Source organism: Mastigoproctus giganteus, chromosome 1 (genome assembly GCF_048544385.1).
Source record: "Mastigoproctus giganteus isolate SK-2022 chromosome 1, ASM4854438v1, whole genome shotgun sequence".
Lineage (NCBI taxonomy): Eukaryota > Metazoa > Arthropoda > Arachnida > Uropygi > Thelyphonidae > Mastigoproctus > Mastigoproctus giganteus.
In genome coordinates this window covers 192,355,028-192,373,924 of record NC_143575.1, presented here as the reverse complement: position 1 = coordinate 192,373,924, position 18,897 = coordinate 192,355,028, and the positions used below count along the sequence as shown (strand labels likewise).

The following is an 18,897-nucleotide window of genomic DNA, read 5'->3' as shown; positions in this document are numbered from 1 at the left end:
CCTCTCGCAGTCGTAAGGCGTGCTTTCGATTCGCTCAGAGATGTCGTTATTTAGAACACAGCCAGATTTTTTTTTTAAAGGTTAAAGTGTGTTCTAAAGGATGAAAAATGTTCCACAACTTTCGAATACGCCATAAGACATTACAAAATCGTTCTTTGACATTAAGGGGGGATTGTAGCCTTAAGAATATCCTAATTACCCTTAGTTTTAATAACGGGATCGTAATGGAAACCTACTGAGGTTGGTTTCCATTTTTTTTTTTTCCTTCCAGTGGACATTCATCTGCAGTCTTTGGAAACTTAATGTTTGAAACGTAAAAGGCCGATCCAGTAAACTTAACACAGATTAGACAGATGTAAGGCCTCCCCTAATTACGAAACCTTGAGGATGAGTAAAAGCAGAGCTCTCAGAGGAGAATGTTATTTGGATAACATTACTAGCTGTAATTGGATAATTGTAGTGCGGGGTAAATGCTCGTGCAGACGAAGAAGAAAAATAATGATGCGGGATACAATAGGTCACTCGATTGCATGTCTTGTGGTATGCAGTCAAACGAGGGGCATCGCTGATACCCAACTTCCTGCGGTAGGGAAATGGTTTGCTTCTGTTTTGAAAGATAACGTCTTAAGGAAGTTTTGCTTACTATCGACAGGGGGAGGGGGGGCGAAGAAATCATTCCCGTGGTGCGTCCTGTTCTTGAAGGGTCATCATTGACAATAACTATGGGGGATGGTACTTCCTGGTGAAAGAGAGAATGCCTCATTTGAACTCAGTTTAGAGTTTTGTCATCTCCCATCACGCCATTCTGTTATTAATTTAAATACGAGGGCTGTTCGAAAAGTAAGGTAGCTCATAGCGAAAAGACGTTCAATCAGTCACCCATCACACTCAGGGAATTGCCTAGCCATGAGTGCAATCATATTTTGTAAAATTCAGGGTCATTTTCATTAAAGAATGAGTTTCCGTTTCTAACGCCGTATCCTTTGTCGTCTAAATAAGGGGTTGCATCGTTGTTTCAACTAACTGCATCAAAAACGGACTTGTTCCCTGGGTATGACTGTTAGAGCCTTCAAAGAATTTCTTCAATGTCTACGTTTCAAGTAGGGTAGCCATTTTGGTTTAGGCTTTTAATGTCAAAAAGGTGTACAAGGCTCTGCAACAAGAAGAAAACAAACGTTACGTATTGCAACATTCATGCAACGTTCCACTATTGGAGAAAGAACAGTTTCTCTCGAAAAAACATGTTACTTTGCTTTTCAAACTGCCCTTTTATATTAATATCTTAAAGATGGTGAGTGGAGGGGGAGGGAGTTTTTATCCACATGGTATGTGCGCGCGTTCACTTGTACATTCATTATCACTCTCAATGTAATTGTTTTCATTACTACCAGCTTTGTAAAGATGACATTTTAACCAGGTATGACGCTTCATCTTCTGGGTTCGACCTAGTTCTTTGTAAATTTTGAAAGGAGTGGACACGGGTAAGAAAAAATTCCAAGGCACCAGCCAACGAATCATTTTTCTAGAGATCAAGGATCAGTAATCCATGGCACCGACACCAATGGTGGCTCCAGAGACAACAAGTGGCAACATCACTACAAAAGTCACCAAGGAGGCAGACAGACGTACCTGTGTCCAAATTTAAAGCCAAACTGAAACTCCCATAATGAATCAAGAATCTAAACAAGAAGCATCGAAGCCAGTAATGTAGCCATCTTGTATAAATAGAATGGAAGATGGAATGGCTCATTTTTCCCAAATCTCAGGGGTATCCGGATGCATTTGGTAATACTAACAGAAATCCAACTTTATGATGCTCAAAAAAAGATAGCACACAAAATGTATAACGCCTTGGTATCTTCCAGAATAGGAACTTGGAAATTCTAGTCACAGCAGTTGAACCAACTCCTCTATGGTTGAAAATGCACCTTATATTGCGTCAGGGGCATTATAACCTCCTAAAGTTTGGCATCGTGTATAGAAAGCCATCTTTACATGGAGTAAGAGTCCCACAAATGTATTTAAGTCCACCATATTGCTTAAAGACCCAGAAGCTTCATGCCATGCAGTTTAAGAGGGCAAATAAGAGCTCATACAACATTAGCATCGGAGAATCGTATTAACAATTATCTTGACAGCTAAAAGACCATTCAGAGGAAGTAATGATTTCTTTAAGACAAATTCCCAACTTTAAGTACTTTCCAAAGATCCACGCAATTAAAACTCAAAACTTTTAAAAAAAAAAAAAAGAAAATAAAAAAGGTAGAGAGAGGGGGGGGGGGGAGAATTACCTTCGCACGCGCTCCCGTACCTATCTCCGTTACAGCTCCGTCAGGATCACTTCGGTAATTTATTGTCGGTACGGCCAGCAAGTCTTATCTCAAATTAAACCCCTATAGCGCAGAAAACGCAGTCTTAAATCACATACACTTCAGGCACACAACGCTGGCCATACAAGTGTATGCAGGCCTCGGAGTTATTAGCGTCAACAAAAAGACCACGCCTTCACGCTGAAACGCGCGCGAGCACTAAGTCGTGGGAAATCGCGTGTACTTGCAGGGGCCCCGAGATGCAATATGTGGCCGAGGTGGATCTACGTTAAACAAAACGGCGGGTCGCGAGCGAAAAGAAACGAAGCACACATCGATTTCGAAGAATGAACGCTATAAAACACGGAGGAATGATCCGGTTGATAGATACATTCGTTAAAATATTGCCATGGAAACTTCATCTCCCGGAGATTAGCCTTTTCTTGTTTCAGCGTAACAATTACGCGCACTTTGCGGTAATAACTTTCAATTTTAAGCCACTGAGATGCGCGTGATTAAGCAACGCGGGGCACTGTTCGCGGCAGTGTCTTTTGGTTGTAATCCTAAGCCTAAAAATTAAATGATATTTTTCAGTTCAGATGCTTGTAGTAGTTTTTCATCCCGACAATACTCGCGCGTACGATTTAGCCCTGAAACTAGATGTTTCCCATTTTTTTCCCATCAAAACCAATATCTTTCCATTTCTACTTCCTGTTTATCGAAATAAAGCCACATTTACAACGTTTAACGCAGACGACCGATGCCTTTACTCTCCGTTGGGGCCGGTATCATTAATGCTGTTCCTGGGGGATTATCCACAATCTATTCGGTTCATTCAGGGGAACTTTTAATTAGTGTCTAATACGCACCACATGGGGTTTTTCGAGGAACGGTTGTGGCAAGCGTGAAGGCCTCGAGCGTGTCTGTCCTTTTACCCTTCCCTCCACTCTTTTCACCTCCCCCCAACCACCCCCACCAACCTCGTCGCTGTCCAACTGTGCCAATGGCTGTCATGTTCCAAACTCCTTGGGCTGTAGCTAATACCCCCGCTAATAAATGATCTCTTTACTCAACTGCAACACTGTGCCTACACCACGTGTCCTGTGTCCTGCTTACGTCATCAAGTTACTGCGGTGGGGTCTCTCTGCCAAAGTCACCTTTCGCAATTGTGGGAATCCTTTTAATTGCAATGACGCAATGTTGCATTTTGGTATTTTCCATTATTAAAAAACAGCTTCTAAAGAGAAGTGGAAACCACAAGCAGCTTTCATTGTCGTGTGGTATCGCCATGATTGTTTGTAGCTTTCATTGTCGTGTGGTATCGCCATGATTGTTTGTAGCTTTCATTGTTTGGTGGCACTGTGATAATTACTGATTTATATTCAGACCTGTGAAAAGAACTTGCGCACCAAGTCAAAGGAAAACGAAGATTAGAGACTACGAGGCTGTTTAAGCGTCGGAAATTGAGTAAGATAATCCGCCTTTCACTTATCCAAAGATAAATACACTGTGCGCTCTCAACCAAGTCACTAAGTTCCTTTTTGATTGACTACTTACGTTGGCAAGTAGCCCTGAACGAATCTCAGAACCCGAGAAAAGACGTAGCAGCGCGCATGCTGCTTTCTTCTATTGATAGTGTGTCCTGGAATAGGCACCTCATCAATTCTAACGGGCCTCCATTGGTAGCAAATATGATGCTCATTGGACAGTGTTAAGAGCAGAGCATTAATCCAGTAAGGCAAGCGGATTAACCGGTAGTGTAAGATGGAGATTATGGCACGGTAAAGTGGGACTGTACCTAGAAGTGGGGCTGCTTAACATCTACACGGGGTTCTGTTGCAAGATCGAAAAATAAAATCTGAACTTTACAAGGTTCACGTGAAACTCAGTATATGCCACATCTGTGACGTCATAAAATGCTTGGTAGTTCTGTAAATCTTTCATGCTCATAAGATAAAGATTTCTGAAGCTAATTAAATTACGTTTTCTGTTTATACTCTGAGGGGACCACACAGTCAGAGGAGTTCACAAGATCAAGAGAATACAAGAAACAGCATCGTATTTAGCAGTCACGGGCTTGAATCCCAGGTCACTCAAAGCACGCGTACTTATGTACTCTCGCGCTTGACCACGGTATATACTTAACTCTACCACTGACCCCTGGTGGTATGTACGTATTTCTGTTGTTTACTGAATCAAATATAAAATGAAATGAACGGTTATAAAGAAACAAAACATCGTTAAAAGGACGAAATCTGTTTACTTTTGAGTCTGGCCCTTCGGGGTAAACCCTAGGATGAGTGTGGGATTGATACTGACATGGTTTCTAAATACGCAGTCGCAATACAAGGCCCATCCAAATTCTCTTTTCTTCGTTCTTACCGAAAAGAAAGTCAGAATTTGAAGGCAATTCTTCAAGATCAAATCCATCCGTCACTTTTAAATCGGTAAGCGCCGAGACCACACTTACCGCATTTTAAATTTTTGGTCTTTCTCAAAATCGACCATTTTCAAACCCATCAATAGAAAAGCCTGCAAGCACGACGCCCTCTAGTGCTTAAAAGTGAAAAACTGTTAGGGAAACCTTGGCTTATCGATTGTAAAATTGATAAAATATCTATTAATAACTAGTTGTCATTTATAATAATTTTTTTGAGCATACGTATAACGGTTTTAAATATAAATTAATTACTGCTGGCCAGATTAATAATTTGGACGACAAAATCAACGTTTTCAAGGAACTAGAATTTGTGTTATGGAAATAGTAACGACTTAATTTTATTAGCTTATTCATGGATCATCTTATGGGAGCAGCAACAGAGAGCTGGTTGTCCAGCGAATGTTGTTCTTTTGATGATGAGAGACATTTTTAAATTACTGTCTTAAGTACCATGGCTGGACCAATACAAAGATGGTGAGTTGTTTGTGCAGCAACACAAAATGGTGAAATTTTTAATGTCCTTGTGAAACTCTGTTCTAGTAGATGCATCAAGACATGTTTCTGTTGTGGCTGCAAGTCTTAGACTGGATTTGTAAACATGGGCAGCCAAAGTTAAATATTTTCCATAAATAACACCTACTGAAATCGCTATTACGACTCTAACTGAAGTCCATTGTACTCCAAGTGAGGTTTTTACCTCAAAAGATGATTGAGCCCAAGAGTTCTGAGGAATTCATCATTGCAGAAGAGCAGTTTAGGATTATTCTGTTTCCATATTTTTGGCAATATCAAACGAGACTTCGCAATTTCCGAAAATATCAGTCTGAAACCTCCTGGTAACAAGGAACTTTGGGCTGATTTACTCTTTTAAAAACCTGATGAAGATTGCCTGGTAAACTTAAAATACAAATGGAAATTTACAGAACAAATGAGTTGAAGTGCCATGTGAGCTTGATCAAAGTTTAAAAGATCTAGTATAATTTAAAAATTATTCAATAATAACGATGATAGTTATGATTGGCTCATCTAAAGCTCGGTCTTTAAGACCATGCCAACTTGAGAATTTAAATATTTACAATTGATTATTTTAGATATAAGTTCTAAGTGAAGTATATTCTTTTTAGGGAAAACAGTTGTACTAGTTTAAGTGATTATAACAGCGATTATTATAGTAATAACCCGATTTATTAGGATTTATGGTATAATTAAAGTTTATTTTCTGGAGTCAAAGGTCATGTTCTAGGATACTTCGCAGTGTTTATTTTGGAATTATTTCTATCCGCTCAAATACTAAAAATAACGAAGTCCTGAAGAATAACATTTCTTCTTGTTATGACAAGAGAGAAGGTCTGTCATCGGCGTACATTAGACTAGTACAATACAGATAATTTTAATAAGGTCACTGGTTGTATATTATATGACAGGAGTCTAAGCGAGGACCCTGAGGGAATTCCTGTCAGGTATATGATCTCCTTTGAGAAATACCAGCGAAGTGAATCCAGCATTTCTAGTTTCAAAGTTGGATAACCAATCTATTATATGGCATACGCCTAGTGTTGTATCCACCACTTCCATCTAACTCAATACAAACGGCCAAAAGGAAACCAAGTTGGTCATCATGGATCTACCACGGCAAAATCCGTGGAAGTCAGGTGATAGTATGGGATTAATGAACAGCGTTAATTTTTCCCTTTAGTTAGTGGCGAACTGGAAATCAGGATTAGCAATAAAATACAAGAATGGTGATGAAATCATGCATCTGAGTATATGACAAATATTAGCTTTGCTTTAAGAAGATTCCTAACTCCTTGCATTGAGTAAAATTCGTACATCCTAGATGGATGCATGCGGCTCCTTGGTTGTTTAGAGGAATATCTTAGAGTATCAACTATTATTGGTCAGTCTTCAGGCTTACATACTACGAGATCGTGTTTGTGCAATTGTGATCAAGGGCCAAATGAGTTAAAAATAGCTGCTTTTAACTACGAAAAATTCTAAATGAGTTCCATTAAACAGTGACATTACGGGCTTATTTTCGTGGTAGCACGACTCCTGGGATTAATCTGAAAGTTTATGCTCCAATAAAACCTACAATTTCAGCTTCAGATCATACGATAAATATTAACTGTTTATGCGCTTCTGTTTGGTTAATATTAGTGGTGAACTGTAACCTCGGCAAAGATCCAATTTTCATATTCATTACACTATTCTGGGTCCACCGGTTGTGGCCACGTGCTATTCGACGCAATTTTCTATTGCCATCCATGCAAAAAATTTTCAATTATAAGCTCCCCAACAAAGGTCCCCTCTTCTTCCAAACTTTGCTTATTTCGGGATTTCATGGATCGATTGCTCCGCTTTCCTCCCAACGTTAACTCAGAAAGGAAGAAATAATCCCGCAGTTGATGCGAGGATTTATTTAATCTGTCCGACCATCTGGATTACAAAATCCACACGCAATCAATAAACAAGATATTATCGAATAAGGCATATTAAAACAGCTTAAATCTATTTTGGATTTAAAAATAGAATATTGTTTTAATAGTAAAAAAAAAAAAAAACTGTAGAACGTGCACAAGGCCTTAAATTGTTCAGCTGCTGTTGAAAAAAAAAAAAAAAAGGAAATTCAGTCAGAGCTGATTTGACGATTAATAATGTATAAAGAAAATTACAATCTATGCCACTCTATTTAAACGAGATTTTTTCAGAGAACTTAAGCTACCCTACCCCTTATAAAATCACGCGTATCCTCCGACTCCCCACACGCGCATTATCCAGGTCAGAGTAGCTGTAAAATCCGAATTTGTTGGAACACGCCACCAGTGTCCTGTGATTGTGAAGTCTTCAAAAGTTGCTTCAAGATTGATAAATGACTAGCTGTAGCTCGGGTATTAATCCAGGTAACCTTTAGTTTTCTATATTACTTCTGATTTTTAGTTTGTGTGTGTCGAAAATAGTTAAAATGGCTTTAAAGTTTAGTCTTTAGGCAAATGTACGAACATTTTTACGAACTGCATTAGTCTGACGTGACCTTTGACACATCTCGCGCTAGAATAATATTTCTAACAATAATTCCGCCTTTTGTACCAGTTTAGCGCCATCCCTCTGATAACAGACAATACGAATAGGGATATCCGACTCTGTATCGACTTAGTTTGCCCAATTAAAAATTCAGGATTCGAATTCAGAATGAAATTCTTTCGCCACTTCTCACCCGGCAGTATAATTTGGGTTTCGCACCCGGAAACTCCAATTAAGTTAGGACAAACTAACCTTCAGAACACAAACTTTAAGGCAATATAACGTATGTTGGTCTCTGATGTTATTACTTAATCTAAAGCAATGCGACATTGACAGGTCAGGGATTGTGCATGAAGTTAATTAAGGTTTTAAAGTATTCAGTTTGTTGGTATATAGACGATTGTTGGTATAGTGGGCAGGGCTGAATTAATGCATATGGTTAGACGATTATTTAAGGCCAGTGACAATGCCCAACTTTGGTCTACTGTACTGTCTTTTAAACTTACTAAGTGTTTCTGTAGAATATTCCATATTATAAGTAAAAAACTGTTTCTAGTATGATTATTTGAAAAATTTCTCGCGGGTTCACTCTGTAGGGGGCCCGTACACGTATATTTTGACCGTTTGAAATTTTATGAATTCGTCCCTAATAGTGGGAAGACGTTATCCAACGTGACGTCACCAAAATTACATGCATGGTTTCGAAAGAACCCTTCGTAATCGCATACTAGTTTCGCCAGGTCCAGATTCGATTCCCCTTGGTGACTGGAGGAATTCTTAAAAGCCTCTTCAAGTCTGCAGTGTAATCAGTTGACCTCAAAAGGGAATTGGGCTTTAAACCCAAAAAATATGCAAATCAATCTTAAAACAAGAACTTTTATATTTATTGGAGATAATTTTATAATTTTCGACACGGAGTGTCTTATACTAGTCCTTCCTGCCTGCAACCCAAGTACTGGAAAACTTCTTTTAGGCTTAGCAAAAACGGTTTGTTGATTCCAACGTAACACATCAAATCTTACCACAGTCTCATCTAACCATTGTCCAAATGCCGCAAAACCCTTTATGTACATTTTACAAATAAAAACTCAAGTCTTCATCGGCCTTTTGTATTCTTTGCCATCCAGTCAGTGCACCTGACTGACTTTCTCTTGTAAGCCTACAGTTTAAACAAGTCGCTTTTATTGTTTCGGTCGTATTTAGCTTGTGTGGGAAGTTAAACTACGTACAAATAAATCACCGGCTTTATTAAGTTGCTGTCATCTTCTTTAAACACAAGAAATAATTCCCCAAGAAACCAGAAGCATCTTTTCCCTCTGCTATTTCGGAAAATTTACAGCCTTCGCTAGTCCACAGCTACGCAAACAATTACCTCCAGCTTCCACAGACAATATAAGGCCAGAGAAAAGCTATAATTTTTCGGCCAATACTACTTTGCCGGCGTAGTGCTTTTGAGTAAACACGGCTTGTTCTCCGCTTGAAACGAAGATTCGCCGCTTTTATAGCCGACTTTACGATAAAAATCAGCGTTTTGGATTAAATTTCACGGACATTGTTATTTAGAAACATGACGGAAGCCCTTTTTGAACATCGTCTCTGTATATACCTAAGATAAATGATTTTAATTAATATTTTGGAAATTAATTGTCAAATGCGTGCTTAATTTAACAATTAAGTCAATACAACTCGTACCTTTTTTTTGGTAGAAAAAATCCTCGCCAACTTTTGCGCTCCAAAAGATAGCCACGCACTAACTCCACTGTTTATGGGCGCCAAACGAACTGATGCTAATAGCAACGTTTGTTGAAGGAAGAATTCTCGTGCAAAAACTCACGTGATAAATCTGTTTCTAAACAATGATTGGTTTGGTTTGGTTTTCGTCTGCATTTTCATTTTCAGACATAACGGATGTGTAACGTAATAACCGAGTACTGCCAGTACTACAGTTTAATTATTGAGTAATAACCGCACTTTTTTTTTATTCAAAATATTTAGACATTTTCCGAATATCGTTAATTTTTTTGCTTGATTCAATACAGAAATCCTGACCAAACGTTACAAAGCATGGCAAGCTTGCAATGAAACATCTCACGATCTTTTGATTTTTTTTTTTTCGTCTGCTTTTTAACAATACCTAAGTTTCGAAGTGCATCTAATGATATTCTTAGCATTATACCAGCGTTGCTGATTTTAAAAAGCGCACAATAAGTAACTAAAAAAAAAAAACCTTTCAATTGTACAATATCTTCGAAGCAGATAAACACGTTCAGTGACGTCAGAACTCAAAGATCAATTTTTTGGAAACTTTTTTTTTTTTCGATAGAATTTTATTTGGGAGCACACAGGGCCTAACAGGAGTTGTATCTACGAACTTATTGCGCTAGCGTTTATTCTGTATGGGAGAAGGAAAAATAAGCGGTTGGTACAATACCCAGATGAATTAATTTTGGAGCAGGTGGACAGAAACGCGGGTTATTCGCAAGAAAACTTAAAAGCAGTTACGGGAAGAGTGTTCTGGCATACATACATTCAAGTGTACGTGCCGTGCCTATTCGCCGAGAGGTTTACAAGCGCCGTTGTTGCTCCGTGGTAATTTTTAACCAGTCTGAAGTAAACTAATGAAATTTGGACGAATAACCAAGTTTCAAAACATTACTGTGAGCAATTATTAAGTACAGAATATGGCTTTAAGTGTACCACTAATAAGGGGCAAGGTCTGCTGAGAAGTCCAAATATAACAAATTGGATCCCGAGTTAGGGTTCAACTAGGAGGATTTTAACAATCTTCCTGGTTGCAAATCGGTGGCTTAAATCTTTCGAAATTATGAAATAGTTATAACTAGCAGTCTATCATAGAAATAAACTATGGCCTCGCATTAATAAAACTAATCTAGGCCCGGTTTAAGAGGAATTAGACAGAAGGAAAGCTTTGAGCGTATTATTAATTGTAGGTTATTATTGCTAGTAAAGAAGATCAGAATGACTACATTCACTGAAAGATCGATCAATGGGGTTCCTGGAGTGAAGAATCCATGAAAGGTGCATCGCGTGTGTTAGTTGTTGTAAATTTAACAGATTTTAACATTTCATAAGCGCTACAAACTCTGATGAAAGTGAATTAGGCCTAAGAACAAATGGGCCGAAGGAATATTAGAAAATTTATTACCACCTTGCAGTAGAAGACCTAGAAGAATAACTCAGACAGCAAAATCTTAATTCCAGTCCTTACAGAAAGAGATCATTGTGGAAAAGTAACAATGCAATAGACCCGTTTATGGCCTAAAGGAAATGGTACTGAACTTAAAACATCCGTGGATCTGTTTTGAACATCGGTGGAAATGTTTAAAACTTTACATCAAATGGAGGAATAAGGAATCCACTTTATTAGATATAAAGTAGGTTCAGTCCCTTGTTTTGAATCCGTAGTAGCAATAGCAAATGAAATACAATGAATCATTTGTGGTGAAATATTTGAACACAACTGGGTCCAAAGCTACACTTGCAAATGTTTGTTACAAGAAGAATGTACCGATCTGTGGCCTAACTACAATTTTGGGCTTCCATGAAAACACCATAGAAGGGGACCCTTTATATTTTTAATGGAACAGATCCGTGTGCCCCCCATCTTTATAGGCCCTTATTCTTCGGTAATTTTTGAAGAGTACTAGCTACAGCTCTGGTGTATTAACTTCGATATCTTTACCATCAAAACGATTGTATTGCATAAAAGCTCCAGAATGTAGTGTCCACTTCAGTATTTCATCACTCGACATCAATTTATTATACTTCTTTTTTTTTGTTTAAATTTTCTATTTGAGTTTGCATGTGCACGCGCTTTGCTTAACCGTGGTTCAAGCCCGTGTAACTACAAAAAAAGTATGTTCTTTTATTCTCTCTAAGATGGAGAGAATACGAGGCCATCCTGTGAACTCATTTGACCTTGTGTGGCCGTCCAGAAGTATAAACGGAATTTTATTTATCTTTCTAAGGAGGAATATATTTATTTGCTTGTCTCCGGGGTTCACCCAGTTCACCCTTATGTCTTTTCATATATATATACTGTATATATAAAGCCGGAGGTACGCAATTTTTTTCATAAATTTAGAACATGGCACCAGTTATAAATAAACGATACTAATAATGCAATATTAGTATAGTTTTTAATAACGTTTACTCTCTGTTCATGAGACCACTGTGTATGGCAAATAGGTGATATGCAAAGTTGTGGGGATAAAAGCAAAAAAAAAACCAAATAGGACAGAGGCGACCCAAAATCAGGCCGATCCTGCGTGCACTTCAATTATTCTTCTGAAATTTGAAATATTGCTATAATCATCGGATAAAAAAAAAAAAGTTTAATAACGGTTATTAAGCACGAAATTATATTTATAAAGTTTCCCAGTTATTTCACCCTTCATTCATCCTGTTTGGACTTTATCTTAAAAACACGCAGTATTTTTAGATCTACAGATACTTGTAGGATTAATGATCGCGTTTGTTATTTTGATATTCATGTTTGGGGTTATAATTTACAAGAGAATTGAGGCCCGGTTTATGGATAATGAAATGCCAAGTTGTTCCTTTCAATACGTATGCAATATTAAACTTAAAACTATCTTCTGTTTATAGATGAAAGTTCAACTTAAGTTTCGTAGTTGCTTTGAAGAATTGTCAGCTCCTGATTTGCTTAATACTTATCAATATAAACTTCTTTTTTTAAATATTTAAAATTAGTCTAACATATACTCTAATTGCAGTATGAGTAAGCCTAGTCTTAAAAAACTGTAGAAGCCTGATGCTTATCATAAGAAAACGCCTTTTAATCCAAAGTTAATCTTGGTTGCTACAGGATAACGGACACTAATCCTCTAGCAGCAGTAGGTTAGTACGACGCTTTTCAGATTAATTAAGCGGGATCATTAAACAATCGTAGTTGTGTCACCAGACCAGGGGGTTCATTCAGTTTGCTCGGTTGAATTGTTATTCAATATCGACCTGGACAGTTATTGAGACAATGGATATCGACTGGGCCACGCGCTTCAGTTAATGATTGCAGCTCAGAACAAACTTGTATGATTGACTAGTTCCAATCTTGTTGTTCGCAAAATTTCCAGCCTCCTGTCATCCCACCGCAATCTATAGACACAACCACAAGACAGATACGAAACCATAGCGACGCGCGCCTTCCAGCGTCAACAGTCGAAGGTCAGATGGCGCGATGGATATCCAAAAGAGGAATAAAAAAAATATATAAAAAAATAAGCAAAAGCCTTTAGAAACAACCTTAAGTTCAGTAGGAGCAAGGAAGTTTACGAACTTCCACGCTATAATTTTTTTTATTCTTCTTTCTCTCCAGATTACGTATTACATCGCCACTTTCCGAGTCCCTTATTTTCTCTCCTTCGTTAGTCTGGCGTTTTATCGACGCCGCCCGTAAGAACCCCGCTTGCCCTTTTTCCAGGATTGAGGAGGTGTGTCGCGGACCCGTAGTTCCTCATCCGTACGTCCACCACACCCTGTTCGGCGTATATGGACCGACAGCCTACAACTCGATCTCCCCTCCGCCCCTGACGGCCACTGCAACGGCGTGCATCGGTGAGCCTGTGCGGAAAGCCATGAAAGCCGAGTTTAAAGCGGCGGGAACTTCGCGACACCAAACGGCGGAAGAGGAGGAAGGGGAGAAAAAAAAAATCTCATGATGGGGTAACCAGGTGGACTTGCAAGGCGAACGAAGAGGTTCGTTTCTTTATTTATTTTTTTTTCCCTTTCTGCGATCCACCTAGATTGATGTCAATGCAGCTAGCAGGAGAGGACTGTGTCCTTAGCGATAGACAGGTAAAGGCGAAATCCCTAAACTGCCGCTGCCGCGTTCTGTACATTAAGACGCGTCTCTGAATCTCGGCCATAAACGCTGATATACTCGTCGACATTTGTGACAGGGTCTTAACGTTGAATCACGGGGATTGTGCCTGCAAGTGGTACATCTCTCAAAGGCGGACAGAGGACTCGCAGTCGTCGGTGGCTGATGGCATCCCCCGAGTATCCACTTTAAGTTCTTCTATCTGTTTTCTTTTGTGTTCGAGGAAACGTAAAGGAACACATAATTCTAACTTTCGGTAGTCTGGGGACGCTTAAAACTACAGTTTTGCCACTGTGGTTAAGAAGAGGGTTTGGGGTGCTTACGAAGAATCTTAAGACGCCGGAATAACTTTTTTTTCTTTTTCTGTCCACTTCTTCTCTCCCTCCCACCCTCCTTTCTTTTCCCGATTTTGAGTACTATTGCTCGACCCTTTCTCCACCGCACGCAAACATTTCGTTTAGCATTTCATCCCCCACCCCTCTAAACGCGATCCCCAAATTAAGTAAACAATGGAACACTTACGCTGTGTGGAAGGCCATGACTGGGAGCTCCTCCATCGCGTATAACATCGTATGCTCTGATGGTCCTCCAGAAGCACTCGCAACACATTCGCAATCCACGATACCTTGATGAGTAAAGAACGCCAGTGACGCGTCCTTCACTTTGAAGTCCGTAGCAGGCTTTACCGGTGGAGATTAGTCAGAGAATAAACTGTTAAGTCCATCGACCACGAGAGCGGCAGCACCACCAACCTACAGCGCACCATGCCACTAGCACAACTCAAACTGTACATCACTGCGCGGCTTCGTTTTATCGGTGGGTGCGCCAGCGCCCTCTATCGGCGCCCGGAGGAAACCGTCGCGCTCCTTCGAAAACCAGCGTTCATGCGGCGAAAAGCGCACGTCCTGAGCGACAACGCGGTACTGGTCTGGCAATTTGGCAAAAGGCACGAGGCATGTAAGCGTCCCACCCTCTTAGTTTTTTTCCCTACATCGGTGTATGATTGGCCTTCTCGGTCCCTTATCTTGTTCACGTGACAGGTGATGGCCAAGGACTCCAGACCGTATCTGAAAACGGTAACATCGACTCCCCCTTCTCGTCTCTCTCTCTATCCCTCCCTCCCGCGAGCCCCCTCTCTGATGTCGAATGAGGGGGCTTGCTAGCTGTAACAAAGCTACTCATCGACGAAGCGTGATGTCAAGAGCTGCAGTAGACAGTGACTGTAGTTAGAAGCACGCGGAGGGAAGCTAACAGGATTACTTTTTGACGGGGGAGGGTAGATTTGGAGGGGTTGATTTCGCTGTAAGGTAATAATAATGTTCCTGAGTGCCTGTTGTTCGGATGCAGTCTCGTGAAAGAAGCTGCATTTTATCCCCCCCAAGGCTACCTTTAGTTACAATGACACGAGAGAAAGGTGTATGTCAGAGAAGGACAAAAGAACCAAGCGATGTTTCCATTGTTAAACGTCCAAGTTTGAGATCTCCTACTGTTGTTCGTCTTCTACTCAAACAGTCAGCGACCCTAAAGTGATTTTTATTTGATTAATTAGGCTTAGACGGAGTAGTTAATAAAATACTGGTTGTTAATTCTGCGCACAAGCATTTAAGGGGCCCAATTGGAATCGATATAATTAATTGCACGGGCACTTACAATGTAGAAGATCCACATGGACTCGCAAACTGAAATTTTCGCATTTCCTTTATACGTGTTTTACTTCCGGTTAGAACAGGAACTTCCTATTCTCATTCGACACGAGTGTAGCATCTGCAAATATTACTTTAATAGGAGGTTGAGGATGTCAACATAATGAGGTAGGCTTAGAGGGATGGAGTCTCACCAAATCCAACCTTATTAGCAGAATTTCAACCCTCTTATCAGGCCTTGTATCACATTACACCAAAAAATATTTGAAATATTCTCTTTGTATGTATGAAAAACAGCAGAAGTCTAAAGAGATTTGGTAGAACGACTCCACCTTTTGACATGACCTTCCACCGGAATGACCAGACATTGCACAAAAGCTGCCCAATTATTTCCAGTAATGTGCTGAAAAGATTCATCCATGTAAACTGCTTTTTATCTCTTGGAAGCGTGACCAAGGTTACGATTTCAAGTGTAGTGAAGACCTTAAATTCCACGCATCGCCACGTGACAGGCGACCTGTGATCGTTCGGCAGACGTATCCTCTTGTCACGCTCCAAACGTGGAGACAAAAGAGTGAATTCTGCTGTTTTCAGGGTTTTTTTCCTTTTCTTTTTTTCCCAGTTAATCTTATTGTATTAAGTGAGTACCTTAGAGGTCACGTTAATGTGATAAGTAGACACTGGAGATTGCAGACAGAAGCGAAAGGAGAGCGAGATCATAGCAGAGACATGTGCTTGGGATTTTTCTGACATCCAAAAAAAAAAAAAAGTTTCGTTAAGGTTTGTTGTACAGACTGCGTACACAATCCATTTTTAATATTTTTAAATATATAATTAGTTCTGTTGAATGCCTATAATTAAGTTATTAAAAATAAATTAATTTTTTTGAATGTAAAAGTTTTAAAATTTAAGGCCGAAACTTTTTCGATATCAGTGTATTTTAAATATTCGACAATATGATTTTATATTTATATTAAATATAATAAAATATTAGAATATTTTAAGACTAAATAAATATTTAAAAAATAATGCAGTAATATTAAATATTTTATTTTTAAAATTCAGCCGTGCATTAATGCAAATTTATTACTGAAATTTTTTTATTCTTTTTTTAGAATAAGAATCCAGTATTTTAAATTTCGGTTTTTAAAGCCCAAATATGTCGGGTATTTAAGTATTATTTCTTTTATTAAATTATTTTCAGTGAGCGATAATTATTTAAGTATCTTCTTAAATCGTTAAGAATACATAAATATTTTTTTAAAAAATACTTAAACGTCTTCTAAAATGTCTCTTAAATCTTTAACAGCACACAGTATTGGGTCACACTTTTCTTTTGATCATAAGAGCCAAACATTGAACTTGCTAACGTTTCAAGGGCATTTACAAGTCTCCTTCATCAGTGACTGATCACAGAAATGAAAAACATATAATTCATATATTAATGAAGCATAGTTAAAAAAATTTTTTTTTAAAACATCAGCACGTTCGAGGGGGTGGGGAAGGTGCAATTTCTTATTTATCATAAGTATTCTTATATATTAATCATATAAGAAGTTACACTGATTCTACAACTATGCGGTTTCTCCCTATTAAAGAACGATATAAGTCTTCATTAATGATAAAAGAGGAGATCAAAGAATAAAATAACATTTAAAGGATAGAAATGAGTGATAGATGAGCCCATAAATATTCGCCGGATAAGTTGTTACGAATTCGCATCACGTCCGATTGTGTAGCTTGACAATGTAAAATTGATGTCATAAAAGAGACAAATTCAACATTGACCTCAAAATTAACATACGCATTCCCGGCCACAGCAATTTATATAATGAACTTTTGTAGTTAACGACCACTGTAACATCAAAAGCCACTGTACACGATTAGAATTTGATACTGCCTTTTTCTCTCTTTCTACTTTTGCCCGCAACACAAATGGGAAAGATAATTGACATGTACTGTCCCGAGAGACTGATATATCGATGTAATATGGTGCTATACTCTTCAAATTATGTATATGGCGCGATACTCTTCAAATTATGTATATTCGCCGGGAACAGTACATAATTGTTGCACAAAAAAATCGATAGGTGTCGTTGTAAGTTAATAAGATACTCAAAGTAATCAAAAAATATATGACCGCTGTATTTTCCGGCCAATTTTTATTTTATTTTATTTTTTTTCTTCCTTTTTTGGCACGTGCCGTGCCTTGACCCACTCGAGCGTATTTAATGGCCGTTTTCTTGAAATGAATGAAAGCTGTCAGTAATGGTTATGATGGTTCTGACAAATTAAAGAATTATTTAGTTTTAATGAACAGTTTTTAAAGATAGTCGTAATTTATACACCGGGGCACGTCTCCTATCTCTTATTCTAGATTTATTATTAATGATCACCCTCCACACCCTCCCTCTGCCTTTCACCGATCGTACTTTTTTTTCTTTTTTTTTTTTAAATCAGTTTTCATAGTGGGTTAATTATAGGCACTGGACGAATCTATTAATGCAAATAGGGAGAGATCGTATTTCTATTGATTTGCCGGAGACAAATTAACTTCTCAATATATCATTTCAATGACCTTCAAAGGTCATTCTTATTATAGTTCGTTTGTTGAGGTGAAGGATAAAACACGATTGCAAAAACACATTAAAAATACATTACAACAAATTCAACGTTCAAGAAGTACACAGTATTGGGAAATCCGGCCAGTTATTAAGTTCTCAAGTCCGTTATTTGACATTTCGTAGCGTTTCCTTGGCGTTTGTATCATACAATGAACGCGCCGGTACAGTTCTCGAAGAACCTAAAACAATTTTAATATGGTACGAGACGTCTAGACCTAAAGTGTTTTTAGATTTTGGTGAATTCATAATTAACTTGTTTGTTGCCTTGCTGCATCAGCCCGGCGTGTTTGTTCTGTCCTTGGATGAAAATGTCACTTAGCAACGCATATATCGCTATTTGAGATTTTTCTACCAGTGGCCAATAAAGCAGGCGTATCAGTGCAAATATTTTTTACAGGTATGAGGTGTGGGATGTTGCGTTTTTCTTTTTTTAGGGTTGTAGCTGTGTTGCAATCCATCGAGAGCATTACAAGAGCCAAGGTTCCAAAAGGTCACCTCTTTTTATCTATAGAAGCCTTTCCTAGATCATCTTTGGTTATTGTACACACTTCGATCATTATGGATAATAAAACCACTGTTAGATTGCTTAAATACATCCTCTCGTACATGGTTGTCAGCGAGGAGGTAACTATGGCAACCGAGCACTCGATCTCAATGGTGGAATGTTTTTAGTAAGTGGTTGAAAGCAGTGTTTGTGGAGTAGAGCAGTGCGGTGTGTTACATGGGTGTTTCCGGTGAATAATGTGTTCTCTGCGTTGCAATACACAAAGCCCGGAAATATAAAAATTAGAAAAAGGAGAGCAGAAAGGAGAAGGAAAGCGGGTAGCTGTTTATACGAGCACTACAATATAAGGATGGTTATAGTTTAGTAAGTTAATTGTAGATTCTTATAAGTTGGGCTAAAAAGTCTGAAATTCCGGTAAAAGGATCGAGGTTATGATTAGTACAATCTAATAATGTGTGTGGGGGGGGGGGGAAGATTGTCTTTCGTTTTCTGGTT

The 18,897-nt window shown here is 38.6% G+C and overlaps 1 pseudogene across 2 annotated transcripts in view; it reads right to left on the bottom strand.

Annotated features, from left to right (window-relative positions):
• The window catches only part of LOC150091393 (toll-like receptor Tollo pseudogene), a 73,183-nt pseudogene extending 58,796 nt beyond the window's left edge, over positions 1-14,387 (bottom strand). For both annotated transcript variants that reach the window (XR_016547067.1, XR_016547068.1), the window contains exon 1: positions 14,153-14,387. The product of XR_016547067.1 is annotated as a toll-like receptor Tollo pseudogene, transcript variant X1 (transcript). The remainder of the gene's footprint in view (positions 1-14,152) is intronic.
• Between the last annotated feature and the right edge of the window lie 4,510 nt (positions 14,388-18,897).